Here is a 26,786-nt window from a genome sequence, read left to right as displayed (position 1 = left end):
GTCGGCACTTTTAAAAATAATCTAATCAGAAAAACGCTGCAGTGATATCGCTTTCCTGGACCAAAACAATGCACAATTACCATTTAAAAGATTGATGAGGAGGGTTTTTGCAGTTGTAGCTGTTCTCCAACACTAACGCTTATCCCTGTGAGCTCAGGACTTGATGTTCGACTACATCTTTGTCATGTCAGCAAAGGGGGTCGAATGGGATGCACGGAAACAAGGTTATCTGACCTCGACGTCACATTTTGGATTCAGTGCCATGATCTGATCATTCATGTAAAAGCTTTGCCGCTCCGTGCTTGTAAAAATGTCCCCTACATTAGCTGATTTACATCAGCTCCAACATGTCAACCCAACCGATCCAGGGCTTCTTTTCTTCCTTCCACGTCCATGATAACCCTGACCTCCCTCGATGGAACTTAACACCCTTGTCGGCCTCCATCGCCGCTAATGTTGCTGCGATTTTTTTTTCCAGCTCCCGATGTCGCCTCCTAGACTGAGCCTTGCCCTTTTATCTGTGTAATCACAAGCCAGCGAACAGAGATCAGACACACTGTCCGAGTGACTCCCCTCACAGGAATGCGAGCGCTCAAAAAACGTAAAGAGTATGCGACAGGACGGGAAGGTGTTATGTTTGCGAGTGTGTGTGCGTATTTACATTTCTCTTTTAGTGAATCTGTGAGTGTCGAGCCGCGCGGTCGAGTGTCAGAGCAACAACTTTCTAGTGCAAACACTGCTGGCAGCTCTCCATAGTAATCAAATCACACATCACAGAGCCCAGCGTGGATCAGCTCGGAAGTTCAGTCAAGTTAAAAGTTGTGTGGGTTGGAGTTTGTCTGTGTATGTGTGTGTGTGTGTGCAGCACAATGAAAGAATTAGCTTATATGTGCGTTTGTGTGCCTGTGCCGCTGATACTCCAGGGTCACAGGGGTGCCATTCATAGTCACAGTTTGTGACGGGTGCTTGACAAGCCCCGCAGGAGACGGCTTGATGTGCTGATACAGACAAGAATGTTTCCTTAAAGTGTTTTGCCATGGAAGAGAAAAAAGAAGAAGAGCGCAGGTCAACAACACGCTGCACATGCAAACTTCACTAACTGGAACAAAACAAATGAGACAAGTGAAGATAATGAAAAAGGGGGATGGATAAATCCAGCAAGGAATATCTCCCTTTTCACATGACATGCAAGTGTCTTCATCCGTGAGCGAGGTATTTCATGTGTTTTATCCTGATAGCAGATCCCGTAATCAGATTGTCTTGTTAAGTTCTTCTTCTAAATGCCGACAGTCACAAAAACACGGGGAAACTATTTGTTTTGACAACAACGACTCTTTTGTTGAGGTGATTGGAAAAACGCTGCCTCATTTAATCTCTGTTATGTATCTTTTTCAATTTTAGGTGTGTTGAGCACAACAAGTCCAGATCTGCATCTGCCGCAGTGCGTGTTGCGTGACAACTTTATATGTTTCTGTGGAATATGCACAAAGCATTTCTCAGAATGTAATCGATGGGATCAAACCACAGACTTTTTAATAAGTGGACAACCCGCTTTACCCCCCTGAGCCACAGCTGGCCTCGACACACAAGGAGATGGTGGTCTGTGAGGACTTTAAACATTTGCAGAACTTCCTAAATGCAGCACAGTTAAAAATAATTGAAAACAAGCTGTTGGAGTATTTCATCTTTTTGCAGACATGTCTCTGTTTCTTGTGAACACGAATCTAACAGTGAAGAGAGAGGGAAGAGTCTCAAAAGAATCTCTGTCTCTGGATTCTTGTACTGGCTAAACTTCAGCAGAAGAAAGCAGATAAAAGAGAATCATCAGCCTCCAAAAGTGAATCTGGCAGAACAGAACTGATGACCACAGGCCAACCCTAGATCAATTATTGGATGTTCTAAATAACATCTGCATAAATATCGTGAGGATCAATTATTATCGCCCCCCCCAAAAAACTGCAGCAGTGTCTCAGATCAAAGATTCAAGCACAGATTAACATCATTACCACTGAGCTTCCAAAGAGGAAGGACGGATGAAAAGGGAGACGGATGATTCACTAATCATCATCTACGAACTGGGGCTCGTATTTTTTTCAGCAGCTGCCCTCTTGACTACATCCGTTTGAACTCAGCGCCGCAGCCTCTCATCATTGGGAACATTTCTGTATCTGCGGCATAAAGGAGGAATGAGCGAGACCTTGGTGAGGACCATCTGTGTTAGGGAGGCTGTAAAAAAATTAAATGTCACCAATTTTTGGATATCGCTAAAAGCAACAAGTGCTCTTGAATAATGAATGAATGCATTCCGCTGGAATCCTTCTCTCTTTTCCTGGTTTATTTCCCACCTCACATTTCATGTGTGTGTGTGAAAGGGGGGGGGGGTCTATCACATTTGTCTCTATAGCAAACCCTGAAGCAAAGATAAATGAGTTTAAATGATAGAGTATTTGCATCACTGAGCAAGATTTTGGATGAATGAGCCGCGGCTCGGGAAGAAATTCGACTCCGGGCTCTCGGCGTGTAATTCCAATCACACGTGAGGCTTGTGCACTTCACTCGCTCCAGCAAGAGATGTCGTATTTACATTTGCATGCAGATTGGGGGAAGGGGGGAAGTGCGGATGTGTGAATGGGTTTTATTATGTCACGGGAGATAAATATAAGTGAGAGAAAACCCACAGGAGCCAGGAGTGCCATTTATTTATGTATTCTTAATTATATCTTATTTTCTCTGTGTCTGTAGTTGTAATATTTATAAGCCCGACATCATGGATAATTCAGAGAAGCATATACAGAGTGAACAGAGTGAAAGTGGCTCAACTTTAATGCATGTGGCTGTTGGTCTTGCTTCTGTTGTCCGTTGCGTTCTCTAACAGGGGACACGCGTAATGCAAACATGCATGAAACTTTTATCTATCAGGAAACACCCCAGAGAGAAACAGCTCTGTTTAGCATGTTTACTGCGCAATCTGTTTGTGCGGTCTGAGCTGACGAGGACAGAGCTGCTTTAATCCACTTCCTACTTCCTGCCGAACCTCCCCAGTGGGGTCAGTGGCTGTGTGTATCTGAATTTGCACTTAAGACAGTATCTGTGCACTCCTGCACCATTATCATCAAGTTAGATGTATTTATAGCAGGGCGGCACAATTAGGTAATAAAAACTCCAGTCACACACATTCAGGACTTCAGCTGCATCAAAACAAGCACTCCTGCTTTCTACCTCAACCAATGACGCGTGACATTACCACACGTGAAGCAGAAAACAGGGGAATGAGGAGAAAAGGTTTGTGTGAAGGACAAATTATATTTGCCAAAAAATACAGATAGAACGCAATGCTGGGAAGCAGAGCTAAGTCAGAGATAGTAGAAATCTATATAAAAACAGGTGTAGTGGTGTATTTATTGGGACTTTCTTACTTTAGTCATTTCTTTGAAAGGTGTGATTGACCTTTTTACTTTCCATCTATGTCTTCACTCCTGGAAGGGAGGGGTGAACTTTTGAGCAACTTTTAATAGTGTGTTTTGGGGTCACCGCACACTGACGGCACAGGCAATGTGTCACAGTTGGTTCCCAAGTTCGGGCGCGCAGTCCCGGAGGATTCGATACTCCATTAGGACTATTATTTCAAAAGTAGATTAATCCCTGTCATTTAATGCTTGGCTGATGTCCATTTGAAGTCATTATGAAGAAGCACTGACATTGTTTCATAAATTATTCACAACATTATCTGGGTCGCTCCACGCTCGCCGAGCAGGGCCTGCGGGCTGCATCGCTCGTCAATCGGAGGAGCGACTCGCTCACGTTCGCTGATGACATGGATGCATTGTTTTCTCCGAACAAGCGTGCAGGTGCAATTTCACAGGGAGTCTGTCGGGCGCGGTGTTGATTATGGGTCAGTTCATCGGTTAGAAATGTGCATTAGTGGCAGTATCCCTCCACCCAGGAAAAGAAAAGGTGGATTTTGTTTGCACAGCTTCAAATAAAACAAGACGCAGATTAATTTGCAACATCTTTATTTTTATCTACATCCCCCTATGTTTGTCAGCTAATGCTCAGTATGTTCTTTTGCTGGATACATTTGTGGCATTAGCTTGAATACACCACATTTGATCTATTATTATCTGTGTCTATGCTGCAGCAATAACCCAGTTTCCCCCACAGGGATGATTAAAGTTTCATCTCATCTAATTCAGGAGGTGGATTTCCTTTAAAGTCCCAAAAAAAAAAATATATATATATGTAAAAAAAATATGAGGTCTGTGAAGGAATTCTGAGGAATAAATAGTGACTTAATTAAATGATGGGGGGTAGTGTGAAATTCACATTCATGAGTGTGTGTTGACATTTAATCTGTCACGTTAAAACATGAACTCTGCTGTACAAACACAACATCTCCTTGTTTTTCTTTGTATTACGTGTCCGTCGTCAGTTCTTTAGAAGGCGAGCGCATGTGAATTCAGAGGACGGACGTTTTCCATTGTGTTGTTGACTCAAAGAGCGATCGTGGCGATATTAAGGATTTTTTCGTATTGTGAACAAATCCCATCAAACAAGAGCAAAACCAACTGTCGACTGATCCCACTGACAAACACGGCCTGTGGAGCCAAAGCCTGAGCGCCAATGTTTCTGATAACTATTAGAAATGCATCAGTGACCCACAATGTTGGACATGAACACAACCAACATATAATATACTTTTTTAAATGTACTTAATGTACAATTCTGTACATTTTATTCCCTTTCCTGTGTAAATTAAGGATTTTGAACCAGATTATTCTAAATGTAAAAGTTACTTCCTGCTTCATTTCGACATACTTAGTTATTAGGAGCAAAATAAACAGCGGAGGTGATTGGAGCCACCCCGGGATCCCCTTGGAGAACTCTGGAGGATCTGCTCAGTCCGCCACCCTCGCAACCATTGAGCCAAAAGCAGATTCTTGCCAAACACCACACATGCAGTTAATTTTTTTTTGTGTTTGCGTTGGCAGGATGTTTCACCGACATGCAAAGAAGGATTATAAACACCACACCTCTCTGTTATCATACGCCAAATCTACCTCAGGCATCTTCATGTCACGGAGCATCAAAGATAAACATTCCAAAGTGCATGAATGCTTTTGTCTGCAAAAACAACTGATGCTCATTTTTCATTTGTCAGCGATCTGATCAGTTTAGTTCTGCTTTCATGTTTTTTGGACTGACACGTTTCTTTATTGTGCTGTTTGAGCCGTCACTGACACAATGCCACACATCCAGCAACCTGAACATAATAATTATTGTGCATGAAGTTTGTTACATCTCTCTCATATCTACAACTCTCATAATGTTGCATTTTCACATGTTAAAACATTCATCCTATTTTATTCTACCCTCGTAATCCTTCTCAGGGTCCCAACAATAATTAGCTCCATAATAACGTCCCTGCTTGGTGGATATTGATGCTGTGTGTAGTTACCATTCCTCCCCTTGCCAATTATCTCAAGGCTGGCTTTAATATCTTCGCAGAGGGATTCACGAGAGTATGTCTAAGTTAATATCTCGCTAATTGATCTTTGAGTAAATACTGCCCGGGAGATTTTTAGATGGAAACCACTCGTTTCAATCATGAAATTAAAGATGAAATGATTGATTTTTTTGAAGTTGTGGTCACTCTGGGCTGCAAATGCACATTAACAAATGCATATTTAAAAATTTGCATTAATTTAGAGTGGTGCTTGTAGCCTCCTTACAAATATCAATAATCATTCTCCTTCCAGCTCAGTTTTCCTATCAACTCTAATGGGAAATATGTGGCTCTTCAGCGGCTAAATGCTCCACCATGCTCTCAAGCTTATTGCCAATTTTCTCTGTCAGCTGTTTGGGGCTGTGCAGGTATCATGCATTGGGTTTTACAAGACTGCTTCCTTAAAAACAGTGAGCTTGATGAAACCAAAGCACAGCTAAAAAAAATGTAAATGCTCACCAGAGCATCTGAACATCTAAAGATGTATTAACATGAGCCACCTTATCTCACATTACTTATAACCACTTGAGTCTTGGTGATTTTGGTGTTGTTTCTTGGAGAAGATGGACAAGGTTCTTCTCCATGTGGAATAGTGGCGGAGCTCGGATTTTTCTGGCTCATAAAGGGGCGACAATCTACACAGATGTGCTATTTAAATATGCACAACTCCTGATTTAGTAAAATGCACATTTAAGTCCTTATTAGTTTATTGTTCCTTGTTCAAGAACGCTGTGCATGTTAAAAAGCCTGCTTGCTAAATGTCATATTTATTCCAAGTATTGTCAGTAAGTGACATAGTTTATAAAACAAAAGAGAAACTACAAGCACACTTCAAGGGTTGATAAGATTCGCCCCCTGTGCCACGATCTTGGAACCACGCGACACGAGAGACATCGAACTTAACAAAATAAAATGTGCACAAACACAATAACTCAAAGAAGCGAGAGACGATGATTCTCACATGGGTGAAAAGTAATGCAGTGTTTATATAGCTCTCTGTGTGGTGACACAAACAACACAGAGACATAACTCATGTGGAACCAAAGCTTATGTCTTTCCTCCAGTGACTGTGCCCTTTGTCTTAACATGTGTCCTTAAATCATCTTCAATGGGAAAGAACACATCAGTAGTGATGTGTGTGGAACATATGGACCGAGCATGTGTGAGAATAGTCAATGCAAACACATGGTTGGCACATAAAAACATTTAGAGCAGATTTAACTTGCAAAGAGTCAAATAATCAACAGTTTCTATTCAACTTTTCAGCATTTTCCCTGGAAAACAAGCTCAGAATGACTTCCAGCACCTGTGTGTGTATGTGAAAACACAGCACCCACACTGGTGACATGTACACAACAAAACATCCTCTTGTCACACAGACTCACACACCTCACAAGTCACCACCCCTCTGTTTATTTCATCTGTCATCTCTCGTGCACTTTTCCCCTCCCTGCTGGCAGCCAGTTGTCTCTTCCTTGTTTTTCTGTTACTGTTACAGGTTTGCGCCGCAGCTAATGGATCCTAATGAAGCATTTATAATCATAATAACGATGAGCCCTGCAGCCAGCGGACGCAAACACCAACTCGCTCCAAGACGACTCCCAGGACCTGAGGCGCCGGGGAAGAAAAACCCAGGCAGGATGCAGCAGGTTGTCACCTCGCATTACCTCCTGCGAAATTATCCAATAAAATAACCTCATCTCGCTTCCCTGCTCCCTCCTCCTCCTCCTTGAAAGGAAATGATATTAAAATGTTTTAGAGCAGCAGGCATATATATATTTATACAGCAGCATGAGATGAATTTCTTTTTTAAAACATCACCCAAGAAGGGAGGGAATTACATTTGCGGTCGCACTTTTTTTGGGGGGGGGGCTTCCATGTTGATTTCTTTTTTTATTTAACAACAAGAAAAACTATTTTGGTTGTCATGCCACATTGCAGAGCCACAACGAACCCTCAGCCACGTGGAAATGATCAGCAAAGTAAAGTTTATGTCGTTGCCACAACTCAGGAACGCCACAAACCCCAACCCCTTTAATAACAAACATAAAACTACACAATACTTTATTTCTCATATACCCTTTCAACTTTTTTTACAGCTCTTATCCAATATAATTAAACTCCAACCTCAAGCTCTTTGCATTCATTTTTCATGAAGACGACCTTGATTATTCATCATGAATTCTCCAAAGTTTCCGCGCCACAGGAAAATTCTTCAAATACCAAGTTGCCAATAAATGCAGCAGAGCTGAACTAAGTAACTCTGCGCTCTGCTCAATCATCGTCGTTTGCGCTCTGCTCAATCATCGTCGTTTGTGCTCTGCTCAATCATCGTCGTTTGCGCTCTGCTCAATCATCGTCGTTTGCGTGGTTGAAAAGTGGAACTTTCCGGAAAAAAAGAAGAAGTTTATTTGCATCTAAATATGAACTGTTTCCTGGCATGTAAAACTTCTTTTTGTTGTTATTTTTAGGTCCTGCGTTCACTTTCGTCATCTCTGCCTCCCCCTCCTCTCTCAGGCGTCACCCATTATTTTTGTCTGTGCATATGGGAGTGATATTGCAGAGTGTGCTTCAAGTCATTCTGTCTGGCCTCGTTCGCAGGCCGTGGTCCAAGCCGCCATATTTCCTGTTTGAATTAACACTGACCCAGAATCGACTGCCAGGGATGGAGTCTGTGCCAAGGTGGAGGGACTTCAGCTGCTTTTTGTTTTGAAATCCTTCCTCTTGTTTTGTGGAGAGGTATGTATGACTTTGAACACATCTTGGCGATAATGTAAAGAGCATATGGGAAGCTTTCCCTGAAGCAACTTCCAGTAAAACTTGTTTTTAGTGGCAAACAGCTGGTTTTTATTTGCATCTGTGCTCATTTGACACAGAACGGTTATTGAATATGCCTTGATCAAACTGCATGTCAAATGAATGTTTGGAAAGAATACCCTGACACATCAATACACAATACTTTGGCTTCAGATCGAAATAGAGGGAGATAGCGGAGACAGTCGTCCATCTTTATACACAGTCAATGTCTCTGCTTTGCAGTTTGACCACGGGGACCCACAGCATGAAGCTCGTGATGAACAACAGCTGTGGATAAACGATTTTTACAAATGACCAGGGCATACATTGGTAGTACTGACCAAATGGAAAGATGGCATCTCATGGTAAAAGCCCCTGAACTCGTTATTGCACTGAACATTTTTCTTGCCAGTGGAGATGCACGGCTGAGGCAGCCAAATTCTCCAACTTAATGAGCATCCACATCTTTGCATCCACCTGTGGTCGTGTCTGATGATATGAATGACAGTATAGAACAACCAGCTCCCTCCACTCACCATAACTAGGTTTAAAAAAGCAACATAGCAAATATCTCATCTTCTCCAGTGCAGTCCTCCCTCTTTTGTTCTTCCTTTTTTTTTTCCGCCTCTTTGTTTTCAAGGACACCACTCCTCTCCTTTCATTCCCCCACATTAGCAGAAGCCTGCCAGTGTCGTCCAGGCATTGTTTGTGTAGCTTCAGCACCATGTTGGACTCATTATTGATTTCTTGAAGTGGCACGCCTCCATCTTGGCTGCTGAGTGCGCCGCCACCACCGAAGCCTTTTGTGCCCCCTCCCCCTCCTCCCCCTCAAACAAGCATTTTCAGTGCTTCGGTTTATTCGAAGGCATTTCAGATTATATATTTATATTCCGGAGTGGAGTTTGAAGTCAGCCTCCTTCCCTATTAGGGAGGGTAACCTTCTCCTCGCTGCTGAGCCTCTTCTCCAATTACAGTGACTATTGCTGATGAAATGGCGGTGCAACACGGTGACTTGTCATTTGGCCAATTATTCTTAATGAAGCACCACAGAGAGGGATAACTGTACGGTGCCGTGCTGCGTTTGTAATTTCTGCACAGAGACAATAGCGTAAGTGTTTCTGATTTGACTAATCCATCGTTCTCACCATTTGTCATACTCGGATCTGTCAAACTGTAATGGCCTCTGTAAGTCAACAAGCATTTGAGATGTGAAAGAATTCACATCACATTGTTCTAAATCCTGGAAATGGAGCTTCAATGTAGCTTTTACTCATCCAGGGAAAATCTGCTGAGCCGCATCCCTTGTCTATGCCTTGCTTCTCATTTAGACAGTTAGACTCGTTCACAGCTGGGAGCTGCTCAGCACAGCCACAATCTTCCACTTCTGGCCACTGAGCAGCTCCACTGGAGCATTTAGTAGTTAAGCGTCTTTCTTGAAGATACATCATGGGGCGATCTTGAGGGAATGGGAATGGAGAGAGCTGCTTATTCATTACTCCAGGCCTGATGCACACAGTCTATATCGAAATCCAAACCATATACTGTTGCATGTATTGTATTTATTGATATCTTTATGTGACTTGTTTCATGAGTGCTATTTAAAAGCTTCATGCAAGTTTATTTTTACTCTGTAGTGATAATAGCTTTATTGGATTTCTGTAATCCCTAGATAAAACTCTAAATACTTAAAATTATGAACCTCCACTTCACCTCTAATGCATTCAAACTCTGAAAATAGACATTATAATACCATTAAAACGAGGCCGAGGCACACAATGCAAGTGAGAGCTTCCCTCGCAGGCAAGAAATGCTTGACAGCCATTTGACTCTATCTGGTACAAATGCCCCTGATGTCTTAGAGACACAGACACTAAGACAAGCCAAGAAATATACAGTAAAATCAATACAAAGAAGGAGAAAATGAAAATAAACCAGACAAAAGGATTCAGGTGCAACCACATATCCAGTTTACAGCAGGTTTCATCAGATAAAATGAGTTCTCTCCCAGAAAAGTTCAGACAATAACTGAATCGGAAGTAAAAACGTATTCTCTGATCACTAAAGGATCAAAAGAGCCGGAGCCTCTCAATATTCTATCGCTGAATATTCAGTGAGACATCCACATCAGAAATACAGGCTTTTGTTGCAGGAATGGTGTCATATTTAAAAAAAAAAAAATCTAGGGACTCAATTTTTTCTCAGCTTCTCCAGCTGCTGTAAAAGAAACTTCCACTTGAGCTTTGTAAATCCTGTCTGAGTTCCATGTACAATATCATTTTTATGGCAGAGTTTCTTTATTTGGTTGTTTAGAGATCTGTTTGCTTTGTGATGACAGTTTTCTCCTCCTCTTTGTTTCTGCAGGGGCAGAGGCTGCAGATCATCCCACTGCAGCTACTGAATCTTTCACCAAAGTTGAAGGTTGGGATGGTGGTGAAAGAATAAAAATCATCCCTGAGGATCAGGCTTTTCTGGGACTTTATTTTTGTTATATTGCTTTAAAAAATACATTTACCAGGAATTATTTTATTTTGGCTTTATGAGGACTTCAATGTACTAAAGGTACATGGTTCCAACTGGCTGGTATCAGGTTCTGTTGATGAAGATGGATGACGTCCCGCAGATATACACGTTTGGCCAATCATGAGTGAATCTCAGGTGTCAATCATTTTGACAATTTTTTAAAGCATCAAACTAAAAACAAAACTCCAAGAAAAATTCACACTTATACAAAGGTTATTAACCTAAAATGACAGAAAACATCTTTGAGTAAAATGTGTTTGATGTGTACTCTGTCCCATCTACTAACATTGAAAAGGCAGAATTTATGACCTATACTGCAACAAGCTATAGGGTGGCTTTAAACACAGTCTATGACAATAAGTGGCAATTTTAGATCAATGCTATGTTTGGAGCAAAATATTCGACTTGGGCCGGATTTGGTCACATTGGCTTGGTTACTTGATGTTTTAAACTACACGAGTCTGTAAATTAGGAAAAACATCCGGCTCTGGTCAGGTTCAGATAAAACATTAGTTTGAGAACAAGTGATTCGTTATTGTAAGGTTCGTCTTTACATAACCATAGAAAACAACTACATGAGCTGCTAGAGGGCCTGGCACCACTGAAATTCAGGGGATTATCTGGAGAAACATACATTTTGTTGCAACCTTCCCACTGCAGTGAGTCTGAAGTTTGAACACAGCTTTCTGAAAAGGCTCAAAAGAACTCGGGAATGCAATGCTTGACTCGAAGGCAAGGAGAAGAGGTCAAGAAGGTCCAAAAAAACAAAACAAGAGTCGAGCAAAAAAGGCATGCAAGGTTCTGAAAACAATGTTGACCCCAAAAAGGGCAAAGAGACATGGCTGAGGGGCAGGTGTAGTGCAAACGGTGGAGATGATGAGGAGGACGGTGTGGAAAATACTGACGACTCCAGGTGAGATTAATGACTGCAGACAAAGGGTTAAAAAAAGTTTCTAAATGAACTTGATCGCCTTACGTATTCTTTAACGACCTTTCCAATTAGTATTCTATTGACCTTTACATCCAAGCCATGCTCGAACACCCCGCAAGGCCACCGCTATTACTTTTTTAAAAGGAGGTGCTGCAAGTTTAATTTTAAGTTGAGGGGAATTTTCAATTTAATTCAGTATGGATCCATGAAGTGTTAAATAATGTGTGGAGGTATTAAAGGGTCGATAGCAAATTTCTCCGCAGCCTCTATGTGGACACACTCATCAGCTAATGGAAGGCCTTGTTCATCTCTAATGCAGTGCCGCTTTATGTTTTCTGGCAGCTGAAAAGTGCGTATTGCTCACTTCCTCACATCTCGCAGAGCAAGTGATAATGTGAGGCAAATCACAGCCGTCCCTCATCTTAAATGAATGGCTTTCTTGACTGACAACCATAATGCATACAAATTACACTGCAGCACCTTCCCAGAAAAAAAAAAAAAAATCTAATCCTGTCTGAAGAGGGCTTAAGTCATGTTTGATGCAAATTAAACAAGAAATGATATAGTCAGAGCTGGAGGGCATGCACCTTTAAAAGCAGCGTGCCGGCCTTGGAGGAAATACTGGTACCACAGCGAAGTTGTTGTACCCAGTCCCTTTGAGAAGACTCTTAATTAGGGCACCAAATGGAAGCAGATGGTCCAATGGTTGAATATCTCTCCAAAGGAGTCTATTATTTCAAGGCTAGGCAATTGTGCTCCTTTAACACTTGCTGCTGGAAATTTGAAAAGCCTTTTCACTTCAGTTATTTGGAACCTTTAGATGATTTATTCCTTTCAGTTCCGTTAGAAACGCGAGTCTGCAACTAAGATCATCCCACCCACCCGCCCCCACACACACACGCACACACGCAGACACACACTAACGCATGCTAACACCACCCACCTAACAACAGAAGCGCACGTAGACGTGCAGACACAAATCCAAACAGATGCACACGCTCGCCCACGCAGCCGAAGACGCACATGAATGCACCCACACGCACGCACACAAATGCGGGCGTGCACAAAACAATCAAAGGGAAATGGTGGGCACGGCTCATCTTCCCGGTGGATTTCTTAAAATTCAAAGAATACAGAGACGACAAACAACATGTGGGCAAAATACATTTTATATAATCACCTCATTTTAAGTTCAAACCCACCCAACTGGATCTTTCGAAGTCTTTGGACTCACTGTCGAGGAGTCTTCCTTTTAATAATGCTGGAATGGGATTTGACGTGGATAGAGCTGAGAGAAAGGGATTTCTTTGGAGTAGTAATCACAGGTTAAGGATGAAGGGGTGGAGAGATGAAAGGAGGGAGTGAAGAAAGGTGAAGGTGGTGGTGGATGACCAACAGCCTGTTTCTTTCCCTTTTATTGATTTCTTTTGTATAGTCCTGCAGGCTGTATTTATCTTGCAGGTGCACATTGACATTTACTCAAACATACATACAGTACAAACACATGGACAGAAAGCATAGTCCAAACCTTGTCCACTAAAATGCATTAAGCTGCTCAGTGTCGCACCAGCTGATAGTTGGAGAAGTTATTACAGATTATAGTTGAGTTAGATGTAATTCCGGGATTAAAGCCCGAGTCGGACCAGAATGTAGCCGCTGCTCCAACACAAGTCAGACAATATACAATAAGTAAACAACAGCTACATTTATATTCTAATAATCTTTAAAATGTACAAGGAAATATGGTTTGTAAATTCAAATTTGCCATTCACAAAAAAATCAAAGATACTTTTGTATGATGTTGGTATATTTGGGTTTATTTTAATGTTGTATCGGAGCTGCACATGTTTTCATTTTTGCTTCTTCCTTAATTAGCATTGCAGCCGTTGCCAGCATTGATATTAGTCTACCATTACCATATTAGGCTGACTCAGTGACTCATTGGCAATAAACAGCTTTGACTTACAAGCTGAATATTTTAACAGTCCACACAGACGTGCAGGATTTTTTCGAGCGCTGCTTTACTTAACCCCACCAAAAAAGCCTGTATCTGTGTGTAAGGCCACTGTCTGACAGGGACAAAAACACGACTGCACTCCTGCCGATGGAGTCGTAACTTTCATAAATCATGAGGACATCTCATAAAATCAAGTTTGGTCCAAGACTGGGAATAAGATGTACACAGAGTCTGTGGGTATGTGTGTGTGTTGGAGTCTCCAGATTTAATTCTTAATCTTCCCACTTGCTGTTTCATCTGTTGTTGTGGGGGATTATTATTATTTCTGGCGTTCCTTGATGCCAGGTTTAATAATATCATTCTTCAGAGATAGATATCTCTGCCCGAGAGCCAATAACAGATAATTAAATCTGAAAACTGCTTTGTTAAACTATTACACACATTAAATACACATAAACAAACAGGTCATGAGCTCTGGGTTGTGTTTCACAGTTGTGGCGAGGTGATACAGTAATCCCAGAGACGGACGCACCACCTTCAGGATGATTCCACTTGACTTCTCCCCTGAGCAAAATCATCCCTCTCTTTTTTATTTTACAAATAAAAAAAGGAGGGACATATGTCCTCGAAGCAGTAATTCCAACCATGAATCATTGATTAATGGCTCACATCTGGCGGCGACAGTTGTTGCTGCTGACACACCGTGTCCCCTCTTCGGTGGTGGAGCTGCTTTTCTTTCCATCAAACGATTTCTGTCACTGCGCGCTAACCATCACCTCAGGAACCCGGCATCCCGCCGTAAAGGAAGAAATAGAGTCCTGCTCAAGCCAAGCGACGTGTCATATTCTTTTTGTTATTACCCTGAGAAACCTTTTTTATCAACTTTGTTAGTGGTGACAATGTGTTTTCTTGGGGAGCGGATGGTTTTTGACCTTGGGATGGAGCGCAGGATGGAGAGACGATACAGAGAGCGGCTTTGTTTTTCCATTTATCTCTTTCATTAACTCGAAACCACAAAGGCTCGATAGCACTCAGCGTTCTTCAGAGGAGGCTGGTTTTGTATTATTTTACATGAAAAAACACCTGAAAACACTATTGATAAAATAATAATCCGTTGTGTAAATGTTTAATGACCAAAGGCCCAATTTAAACTTCTAAAAATCTCAGTTTTAGTGACTTAAAACTCGGTCAGTGCATGAATGAGAGGCCCACGCCCGGAGGAAAAAGTTTGTTTTGCAAAATATCTGCATTAGTGCAGACAAAGCATAAGTAAAGAACATAAATGCACATAGGTGTGTCAGTCACCAGGTCAGCATATCTGCAGTGAGTGCTAGAATGAGTGATGAGGAGTGTGTCTGCCTTTATTGCCCTCCCGAGTCCATGACTGCTCAGGTGTGCATCTCTCACCAGGTCTCACTCCACCCATCAACTGCTGCCATATGAATTTGACGTTTATAAGATACCTCCTAAACTTCATTATTTACTGTATGTACCTCGGCTCCATTCCCTGATTGCCACTGTGCAGACCAAATGCGAAAGATGACAGCGTTTGTATCCAGGATATTGTCGGATTCGTTTCTGGATAGTGGAGACGCGACGGCCATCTTTATATACACTCTATGGATTGATTATTACAAGTTTAAAATGGGCCTTTGGTCATGAAATACTTTTATAACTTGGTGGTTATGTTTATATTGTGGTCACATTGTGCATATACTGTATCTATAAGGTTTTTGTGAAGATGATATGATACATAGTCAATGCGTTATTCATCTGACCATGACAGTGAAGATATTGATCGCAACGGTTGTTAACACAGTAAAATACAACCAGAGCAACGTGGACTCGTTGCAGTCATCTGGGCTCATCTGGGACAAAACTTGACAGGAGACACGTTACACAACGTTACGGTCAGCTCATCACTCCGGCATCCACACGGCGAACTACATCTGCAGCAAAGTTCCACTTGTCAACTCTTCGCCTTTGTCTGGAACGCTGGGAAAAGAAAAAAAGGAGAAGTGGCGAATTGGTTTTTAAAGTGTATTTGATCTACAGCATGGGCGAGGATGTCGGGGAGCCAGGGAGCATTAAGCCGCCAGGTTTCCGCAGATGCAGTTTGATGTGACATTCCCTCTCATCAGTAGAGAAAGAGAGCTGGCTAGTCACTGTGATGTGATGGTCCTGCGAGTTCTCTCTGAAATAAGCCAAGCCATGCTGAAACAATGTGAAATAACTGCACTGTAATTATGTTACAACTTGCAGTGTGAATTAAAAGGCGATGAGGTTTTCTTTTTTATGCGGGACAGCCTCCATTTTATGGCTCCCTAAATAATCAGAACTGTCTGTTGAAAGTGAAGACACAATGTCTTTCTTCCAAAGTTGGTTTGATATATTATGCATTTGATCGATTTTTTTCCCCCTTTTTCAGATGAATAAATAGCTAGAGCAAGAGCAATGTTTGTTTGTGATGTTTTATTATCAGCAGCAGAGTCAAAGTGCTTCTTTTGGAGTGCAGGAAATTACATGGAGGGAAAAGCAAATGTTTGGGTCATGTTCTGGGTGATGTTTTCCTGCTGGGGGCCTAAATTTGAAAATCATAACAAAGAGAAATGGCTGTATTATTATTTTTTTGCACAGGAAGGTTTTTATTTTTTATTTTTTTTACATAATCATGCAACATTCCTACATGAAAGGCTGAGGGCAAAGTCTGTGAAACAAGTCAATGGGCCCCAGAGCGTTGATAGCGCAACTGCCCGGCGATTCTTACATGGATTTTCTTTGTGCTTTTCTTCATGGGTGTTTGTTTTTTTCCCACTTTATCTTGCATGCAGCCCACAGAAAACAAACTACTGTTGGCGAAAGATAAACAGAATAAGTACATGGAGTTTCGCCATCGCGGGACGGGGGCGATCTCCTGCCTCGTCTCTTAATACCGTTGTCTGGTCGCTGGCCTGAGACCCAGCTGCTCCCTGATCTGCATCGGGTTTTTAGTGTCTTCACTCAGGGGAAGTCTGCACCACTGCACCAAGCATGACATCAGCCAACACTGGCTCGCCGTAGCCTTAGGAGACGCATAGAAGCCATGGTTGGCTTTTGTTTTTGTTGGATTCACATTTAATACACTTAAATGCCCCTCGGCTTTCTTTTTCTTTTCTGCATTCATGTTCCTTTCCTTTTCCCTTTTCCTCTTTTTCTTTTCCCTTTCAACCTCGGGCTGCAGGTTCTGTATCATAAAACTCTATTTGTCTCTTCGATTTAGCGCTTTCCACCCAGATTTGCTTTTCAAAGATTTGCAGCACCTGCTCTTAAAGGTTAGGTTCACTGTCGGAGAGGCGTTTGCCTCAGAGCATGCAAGGAAAGAAATGAAAAAGGAAGCTTTCTCTGCTGATTGAATCCACTCCCAGGTGTCAGGTGGAGGAAACTCGTGTGTGAGCTGAAACAAAGCTGAGTGATTGAGGCTATGGTTTTGATTTGTCAGAACTCGAAACAATGCAAAGGTTCACGGTTTGTTGTTTTGCAGAATTTCTGGCTCCTGCATGCTGGAAAACAACAAGAGAGTAAAATAACTCACTCAATGCACTGGAGAAAGAAGTTTGTTGATCCAACTTAAAAATATACTTCAATTGATAACACAATTTAATGAAGTTTAATCAAATCATGTGGCTGGTTTAAGACGTCACAGCGTAAAACACAGAACCACATGGAATTATAACTTGTTTTGTGTTGATAATAAAAATAGAGAGATATGATAAATGCAAATTTTTTTATAGGCAACTAGAAGTTTGTAAGAGAGTTTGTTGGAGGCATTGCATTCGACTCACCTTAATTTTTTGTCATATTGAATCGGCTTAAATGTAACATACGTTTTTCATCTTTCTATTTCAGTGTGGATGTGTTCTGCTGCCACATTAGATCGATTGTTTTACGAGGTCGAGAAAAAGCCCAAACGAAAAATCCGACGTCTCAGCTCTGAACACTGTTTGAATAGTAAGTGGAGAGTGATTCCAAAGCAATCATGACACAACAAATGCCAGAAGGGAAAGATTCTTGAGGCTTTACCACTTTCAACACCACTTTCCCCCCCTCAAATATTCCAAAAGCTATTTATTTTCCGGTCACAGTTCCGGACTAGAGGCCGTGTGTTCAACAAGGCTTAAGACTCCTTTCAAATCTATTCATCACCATTCAGCATGTAAAAAGTCACAGAATCTCCCTTTTTTTTCTTTTCTTCTCGAGATCCCAGAGCGGTGCCTGTTGTACATCTGATCCTTTTTGTACGCTGGGATAAGAGAGCGGGGGGGGGGGGGGGGGCTGACAACAATGAGGAGAAAGTAGAGGATACGTTACATCGCAAGGGGGTAATGGGAGGTCGTAATGGACCCGTGGAGATTTTGGGATGGTAAATATTAGAAAACTTGCCTGTGTCTAGCGTGTGAGGGAGGAATTCAAAAGAGGTCATGGCCGGTCGCTCGCAGAGAAAGCGCTTATCTTTGCTATCTGACGACGCTATCTGTCGCGCAACTGGATAGACAGGAGTCCTCTTTGACTCGGACGGCATATGTGTCACTCAACAGGCATGCCTTTATGTGCCGCTCCTTCCCCGTCACTCTGGATTACACAGCTCCTGCTTCGTCGTGGATAATACTGCACAGCGACATTTCTCCCTTTTCTCTCCCCATCGCCCCTCTCTGTCATCTTCCTCTGTAACACTACCTCGGCCCCATTCTCTCTGTATGTACGCGATGCCACAGACGGCACATGAGCCGCAATTCAAGTGTCATGCATCTCCTCCACTTTGATCAGACGGGCCTATTGTCTGCAACTCCGAGACACAGTTTGGAACTGCCTCATGATATGCCGCCGCCCCCCCCCCAACCCTCTTTCTCTCCATCTCTCTCTCTCTGGTAAAGTGAGATGTGAGCCCCCTCTGTGCTCTCGCAAACACAGGGGGCTTTTGTGTGCATCTATGTGTGTGTGTGTGTAAATGAGAGAGGAGCGAGTGCGGCAGTGCATTAGCATGGTTTGCTAGCCTGCACACTAATGCAGAGCGAGGCCCTATAATAGCCGGGGTTCATTCTGAGTCACTCTCCCACAGATTTCAGCAGCAACACTCTATATGGTGGAGGAAAGAAGAAAAAGGAGAATAGCGGGGGAAAACCTCTGCAGATGTCCGAGGCTGATTAGGGTCCCCTCTCGTTCTTTATCTGCAGCCACAAAGAACGGCCATATCTAATTTCCCTACATATGCCACAAGTATCGCTGTTTAACGCAGCCGTGGAACCACCCCACACATCTCATAGCAGCCAATTAAATTAATGAATGGGTCGTTTTGATCCGGCGGCCGATAGAGTTCCATCGATTCTTCAACTCTTGTCAACAAACGCCTAATTATTATTTTTTTCCCTTCGCAGCCACGTCGTCACTTGCCAGGAGAAAAAGGAAAACCAAGAGACAGCGACAATCCCTTTTCTCGTTATGTTAAGTTTTTTTTTTTTTTTGAGAGAGCGGAAAAGTGGCATTAAAAAAAAATGGCTTGCATCTTGATTAGAAGAGAAAGAAGAGGAGAGGAGGGGGGAGAGAGTGAAAGGGAGAAGGTTGGAGTGATTCAAATGAGTGCTCGGATATGCCTGGGGTTTAAGAGCCTTAAGAAATACAGCCAAAATGAAACAGGCAGCAGAGCACAGAGGGAAGGCTCCCATCCAAAACACTATTATTTCCCAGCAGTCAAATTAAGAGAGGCACATTTCCCCCCCCTAAAAAGGAAGGAGAAAAAAAGAACTTACTAAACTATTAATAAACTTAATAAACTATTAAGAGTCATGGAATATGAAAGAAATAAAATATATATTTTTGAAATGCCACCCAGAGCAGAGTTTGTTTTCAATATAGGTGGGTGGGACTATTTTTTATAACCAGCTTCATTTGACTCATTTACTATCCAGCACTGACGATTAAGTATTATAACATGACACGACCGATTATGTCCAATGATCTACAATCATAATTGCAGAAGATGAAGCAAAACATCTCCATGTGTCCGATGCATGTGCCCACATAAACCTGCTCTAACAAGGGCTCCAGCAGACTGATAACATTCCTGTGTAATTGCCGTCTGGGATACAATTTAAACCAGGAGGTAGAAAAATAGAAACGTCCCGAGCATAACGCGAGCAAAGCATCCGTGCTTAACCTGCTTGACCCAGCATGCTCAGGAATGGGCCTGCTAAGGGCGTTCACAACCTCCAGTTCTGATGCCCCAGAATAAATTAAAATATTTGACATGTTTAGAATTGTGTCCTTTTCTACGAGCAGATGATATTCGTGGGCAAGAAGTCTTGACTCACACTGAAAGTGTTTTTACCCAAAAGGTATTTTGTGAGTTAATATTAATCATATTCACGGACCAAGTAACTCTATTAAATCAGCACAAGAATCATTTGATATGAAAAAGGAATATTCCTTACCTTCATCTTGTTAATGTGTCATATAATGAAATCAGTAATATTAGCAATACTTTACATAACCTGACTAATATTGACATCATCATTTACTTGGCAGCATTCACCTTAATGAAACCCCAGTTTGCATGATTACACATTACTGATTGGGGATAAACACTTCCATATGGTCCTGATCATAAAAGCCTGAATGGATTATTCCAGGTTAAATAGATATGCAAAACAGACATGTGTAAGGATAATACACCTCCCGCAGTCGTGCACGGCAGCTGGCACGTAATCCGCGTTAAACTGCGATCAGCTTCTCCGCAAATTGCCTCATCAGGACATGGGATTACGACGCAGGAATAATGGAGTCATATGCTTAACCCCCAAAAAGGTAGAGAGGATCTGAAGCCAGTGTTGACTATTTGGGCCGATGATCGATGCCAACAAAAGAAGTTCTGTTTGAACCTGTCGTTGCTGCTCGTGCTCAGCGTGCCAGCCTCCTGAGCTCATGATGTTTGTTAGCAAGGAACCTTATTTGCATTGTCAACCAGGTGTCATGTGTTTTATTAGCTGAAGCGATACTGCACACGAACCAATAAATAATAAAAAACCGAAACCCTTCCGGCTTTGTCTTCAACCTGTTTACTTGTTCTGCTTAAATTAGAAGGTGAAAGCACTTGGCAGTTGGAAGAACTTGGCCTTGCACTTTTCCACTTTCTTTTGAATCCTGCCAACGTGAATCGTTACTTTTTCCAGCAAGTGGCAGCAACATAGAACCTCTCAGCAAATTTTTGGGTACTCAAGTTGGCCCTCAACCATTTTACATTTTGGGCTCTTCATGCAAAGAATATTTGGTGTTTTAAAGTGCATGTGTTCTTTGTGTCCTCCACGGTTTTATTAGACCCATTTTCAGGCCCTAGCAAGTTAAATGAAGCAAAACAAAATGTTCCTAAACAAAAAGTCATTTTCTGTTTTTAATTTCTCTTTCCCTCATTTGCTTCCTCGTCGTTATGGGCATATAACTATCAGCAGTAGGTCTGGGTGTTGAAATTACCAGCTTAATATACTTTCACTGTGTAAATCAGCATTAGATAAATGACACATGCTTGAATATACAAATGAGCTCCTGCCAGGCGAAGCACAACAGCCATTTAGAGTTTCTTTCTTTTTCTTTTTCAATAAAACATACAAATCTTGCACTTCATTAATTACCTTTGGTTTATAAATTCACCGTGTCACTTTTAAGTTGTCCCAGTTGTGCTGCTGATGACAGGAAAATGAAATGCAGATTTCAGCGCCGCAGACTGAACTCGTGTGTGTTTCGCTGTCAGTTTGCAAGATCAGTGGTTGAGTTTGAAACATGTCAGGAATGTCAAAGAAGTTGTCATGGAGGATATTAGCATTGTAAACTCCACGTGACCCTTTGAGTAATTCTGTGCCGCAGTACTGGACATATTAAAAGTCATTATTTTATTATTAAAGAGTGAATTCTTTCAAATTCGAACTCCAGATGTCATAATGCAACAGGAGTCAGAGGAGTGAAACCACAAACAACTCACACGCTCGACAAAGAATTCCAGTAAAGAACTGGAAAACCTGTCCACTTTTATTGTTGCACACCCTATAATCACTTTGTCCATACCATTAAACTGTAAACTGTGTGGTTTTTCTTAGCTCTTAAACATGTTTACCTTGCTTTCACTAGACTCTGAAATAGCTGCACCTGATTATCACTTTCTACAAGATGGATTCCTGTAAACGTTTTGCACAGATATTTTCAGAGAATGTACCCTAATGGGTTTGGTGGCTTTTCCTGCATGAGGTCGACATTATAAAGTATAACCCTGATGATTTGAGTGGGAACACAGACTTTAAAGCAGCAAACAGAGGAAAACATCATTGCTGCCTTTCAGAAGACTGATTTATCGACTTCGCATCATCTACTTCACAGATGTGATCATGGTTTTAGATCATGGTAAGGTTTTTTAAAAAGAAAACCACATGTCGTTGATAAAAGTTTATTTTGGTAAATGTTTCTTTTATCTTGGAGACATTTGCATGTGGTTAATTTAGCTAACAAACATAATATCATAAAAAAGGTGTTTAAATACTATGACAAAGATGAATTTCCATGACAGCGGATGACAGCTATATTAAAGTACATTAAAGTAAAAAAAGATGAGATTTATGAGAATAAAGTCCTCACATGATGACAACAAACATAATCCCCTCGTGGTCCACCTCTGCGGTTCTTTCTTAAGAATGGCCAGTTTATTGTTCAGGCTTTTTAAAATCCTGAAAATGATGATAATGTGGAGCTGATGAGCCAAATTATTTGTGTGTAACGACCTCAGACACGAATGCACGACTCGGTAAAAGTAGCGAATATAACAAAGGTTTATTTCTCGACAAAAAGGTGTACGAACAAAAGGCGCTCTCTAGGAGGATAAGAAACATTACAAAATAAACACTTGCAAAACCTGATGACGAACATAAACTTGGCTTGACGGTGATACTTCCATAAACACTCATGGACAGAACAAGAGGAACTGGCACAGGACAAAGGGAGACGAGGACTATTTATACATGAGGAAGGGGAAAACAGGTGAAACCAATCAGGGGCGGGGAAGACGATCACCAAGGCGGGAAAATCACACAAAAGGAGGAAGTCAGTGTCTGAAACGAGAGGGAAAAGGTGAGTACAAAATAAATCAGGAAGTGCAAGACGAGACTAGACATTTAACTTAAAATAGAGTGCTCAAAAAACACAAGACTTCACATGAACTAAACTCAGCTGACGAGACATAACAAGATGCTCCAAAATCCGGACTGACCTTTAAAACAACATATAGCCTAAAATCATGGCTTAGATCGAGTTAAATTCAACTTTTTTCTCATTATTAATCCGATTTTATCATCGAAATGTCATTTCCCTTAGATTTGGTCTAATATTATGTCGTACAGGGTAGACAAGTGATAAACAAGAAAAGGCTGAGGGCCACATGAGCGTCAAACTCTAAAAACTCATGTCCTCTTGCCATTATAATCACAATGACACAAACAAACACGAAATAAATAAGGGTACATACAATACAATTTCAAATATTGTCTCGCCATGTTTTTCACTGTCTGATGTGTATGCAGCTGTGCTTGTATCAAATTACGTCTTAAGATGGTTTCTGCTCGGACTTGGAATCAGCCCCCGGGATCAAAAAACCCATTCATCACTTCATTGTACAGTGTTATTGTCCCCACGGTTTGTTAAATACATGAATTCTGATGCAATTTATTCCTTATTATTTCCCTTAACCTGCATTTTATAGCTTCATTTCCAGACCCAAGGCCACAAAGCATCTTTATCATACACCAAACCATACCATGTGCCTTGATGAGCATGTCCCTAAAGAGCAGCCACAGATGAACAAGAGAGATGCTACAGAAGAGAAGCAAGGACATCAATTTAATATATTGTGAGCCTTGATGGAATATCATATGGAGAGCTGCAGTGATCTAATATAATGTCTCTGTTGGGCGCTTGAGCTCTCGGAGGCATATATTCTTGCACTTCAAATCCCACGTGAGAACCTGCACTCATCCCTGTGGCCTCTGCTGTTATTGTGCGACTGTTGTGTGAGGATAGATCCTCCCAGATTCTCGCTCAGCGCCTCAGCTCCTGCAGGTCCTGGGTATTAGGAGAAAAAACATTCTAAGGCGGATATATGGTCACATGTCTGTTGTTGAGAACACGTGGCCCACCTTGTGACTTGCTCTGTAACCTGTGGCTATGTTGATATAGATTCTCACTCCTCTGCTCCCGGCAGGGATCGCAGGCGAGGAAAAACACAATATGGTTTCTATATAATGACAGCTCATGTAAATCGTGCCCACGAGCGCACGCCGACATAAATCCACCGCTTCTTCTCTTACATTAGTGATCCCTGCTGAAGGGGGTTAAACGTGTACTTGAATCCATTCCGGGTCATGATTTGAAACCTGGAGGTCGCAACTGTTCATTTGGAACACCTGCTACTGGGTGGGCTTAGTGCAACCAGGTGTGAAACTGATGACCTCTGACCCCCCCAGGGATTCAATTCCCAGCAAATAAGGTAGAGCCACATGGCAGAAAAAGGAAGTTGGTGAAGTGACTCTGCATGTAACCCTTTTGAGCATAAATATCTCCCTTAGCCAGGAAGGATTCATTTGCTCTTTTGCTGACAAGTAAATCTTTGGTTTCCCGCGTGGAGGACCTGCAGTGAAATCCTGTCTGTTGCATAAGCAGATCTTTTAAGAGGCGCCGCAAAAGAGCTTAAAAAGTAGGCGTTTGCCCACTGATCAGAGCAGGAGCACTGATCTATAAGATCAAGTCATGGCCAGTTTGGTGTATTCTCTGTTATCTGCAAAACAACAGTCAGTCTGTGTTTGTATAAATGAGTGATTGATCAATAAATGAAAGTGGATTGAAAAATAGAGCGAGCTGTATTAAATGTGTGTGCAGAGCATGAACATGTGGCATCAGAATCCCTCTGCTGATATCATATGCGTCTTGATTCTGCCTCAGAGAGGCAACAGCCCAATTTTGATAAACATATAAATACATACAAAAAGGACTGAATGATGATGCTTAAAAAGAACTTATGTTTTGATGAGGAAAAGGGAGACTTTTAATTCTAACTCATCTTTATCCCCAGTTCTATGAAAAACAGAGGGAATGTCTGCAGGGTATGATAAACTCAGGGTGTGAGGTTTTCAAACCCAAAACTAGGAGCATATATGTATATTGCATGTTTGAAGTCGTGTATGCACCAATGGCATCGGAATTATTGAAATTATTCCAGCGCTTAACACACCTTTCCACCTTTTAAAAGCACACATGCTGTGAATTTTGCATTTTTTGTTTCCTGGAGTCAAGTCTGTGTTAAAATCCAGACACTGACAAATCCCAACACACAAAAAAACACCGGATCCCACGAACCAAACAGACAAACTGACAAAGAGAAACATGGAGACTAAAAGGGCAGCAGAGACAGCTGAGTACAGGGGAAACACATTGTGACAGGTGCGGGAAAACACAAGGAGATTTAAATATCCCAACAACGGAACGCAGCGGGAACAGGAAGCAAAGTCAGGGATAATTTGGTCCTGGATTTGGGCATTTTAGTGTTTTACTGATATTTGAGAGGATTGCGAAAATCCCCATTTGAAACCGCAATAAATCTGAGCAGAAAAGAAACACAAAAAGTGATGCTCAATAATCAGAATCCATAAAATCTCTACAGAACAAAAGTGCCAGTGTCAAAAACAAGCAGTTTTGTGAACAAGTTGTTATGCATAATAAAGCACTATTTTAAAAGCGCTCCCCAGCCACATGTCCCGTGATGGCTCCGGAGGTCTCATGATTAACCATGTAGCACCCTCGTTTATGAAATATACACAACATAACTTGATAACAGATCAGTGTCCTAGAGAAAAATAATAGCTCGGAGACTCTGTTAGTCTCAGAGGTTTGATACCTAAACATGTGAGCCTGCACAAACTGACTCATGATCCTCATACTGGCTTTGATAGTGTCACTTGGCAGCAGCACCAGCCTCAGGCCAATGCTATCCCGCTCCTTAATTTGTTTTATCAATTGCATTTAAATTACACAGGCAGAACATACCTTTCCAACTTCTGTTGCCATGACTTCATAAACAGGATTTGTTTTGATCGAGATGATGAGTATTAAGTGTAGCTTGTTGCTGGCACTTACATTGAGAGCCTTCTTGTATCAAAAGTAAAAGGAACATAGGGAGAAATAAAGTATGACTACATTTGTATTCATGTCATTGCTTGACCATTTTTCTCAAACATAAAAATCTTTACAGATGCTTCACAGTTTATAAATACAACGACATTTCTATTACTCAGACATTTCCTCCAACAGCTGAATACTTTAACTGTGAGCAAACATTACTCAGACAGGCGTAAACGACGAGCAACTAAATATACTTTATTCTGGAGAAAGCTGCACCACCAATCTGATTTTGTAGGCTAATGGGCAATTCAGCGTTACTGAAAAATAAGAACTTTAAGTGTTTAGCATCTTGAGGTCCAATATATAATTTTTTAATTGTGTTAGACTTGCTTTATCCGTGGCTTTGCCTGTCCCTGATAGAAACTTCTAGGCAAACAACGTACTCAACGTATGGCCAGTCGGCTGCTTATTCCTGCCTATGTTCCGCTGCTGCATGCTCTGTTGGCTGTAAAGGTGGTGAAGACAAAAATGTCCATGATCCCATGCAGCTTCACAATGTCATCGAAGTAGATCTGTATTATTTTGATTGAGGAGTGAGACATTTAGTTTCCTACTCTTGATGGAAAACTGTGCATTAGACTTGGAAATACTTCTTCCCACTGGCCTCTTTGCTGAGCAGTTCATTAATTAATCAGTCAGGCTCCAGAGAACGGCGTCCTGCCTGCTTCAGGGAGACAGATATTTTGTAGGTATCCGGGTGCCAGGAGAGACATCTTGTCTGTAATCAGGTAAACAAATTCCTAGGTCCTTATAACAACAATAAGACTGTTCACTGGAAATGTAGCATGAATTTCCACCAGTGTTCCAACAGAAAAATGTACCGCTGCTAATTAGGCTTG

At 41.6% G+C, this 26,786-nt stretch overlaps 1 long non-coding RNA gene across 1 annotated transcript; it reads left to right on the top strand.

Moving 5' to 3' along the window:
• The first annotated feature begins 491 nt into the window (after positions 1-491).
• LOC138407095 (uncharacterized) lies at positions 492-8,808 on the top strand. The gene is made up of 3 exons (XR_011240527.1): positions 492-7,152; positions 8,105-8,242; positions 8,543-8,808. It is a non-coding gene; the product is annotated as an uncharacterized lncRNA (long non-coding RNA).
• The last annotated feature ends 17,978 nt before the right edge of the window (positions 8,809-26,786 follow it).

This window comes from Paralichthys olivaceus, chromosome 24 (genome assembly GCF_024713975.1).
Source record: "Paralichthys olivaceus isolate ysfri-2021 chromosome 24, ASM2471397v2, whole genome shotgun sequence".
NCBI classification, from domain to species: Eukaryota; Metazoa; Chordata; class Actinopteri; order Pleuronectiformes; family Paralichthyidae; genus Paralichthys; species Paralichthys olivaceus.
The sequence above is the reverse complement of the archived record's forward strand: the minus strand, read 5'-3'. Positions and strand labels throughout refer to the sequence as shown.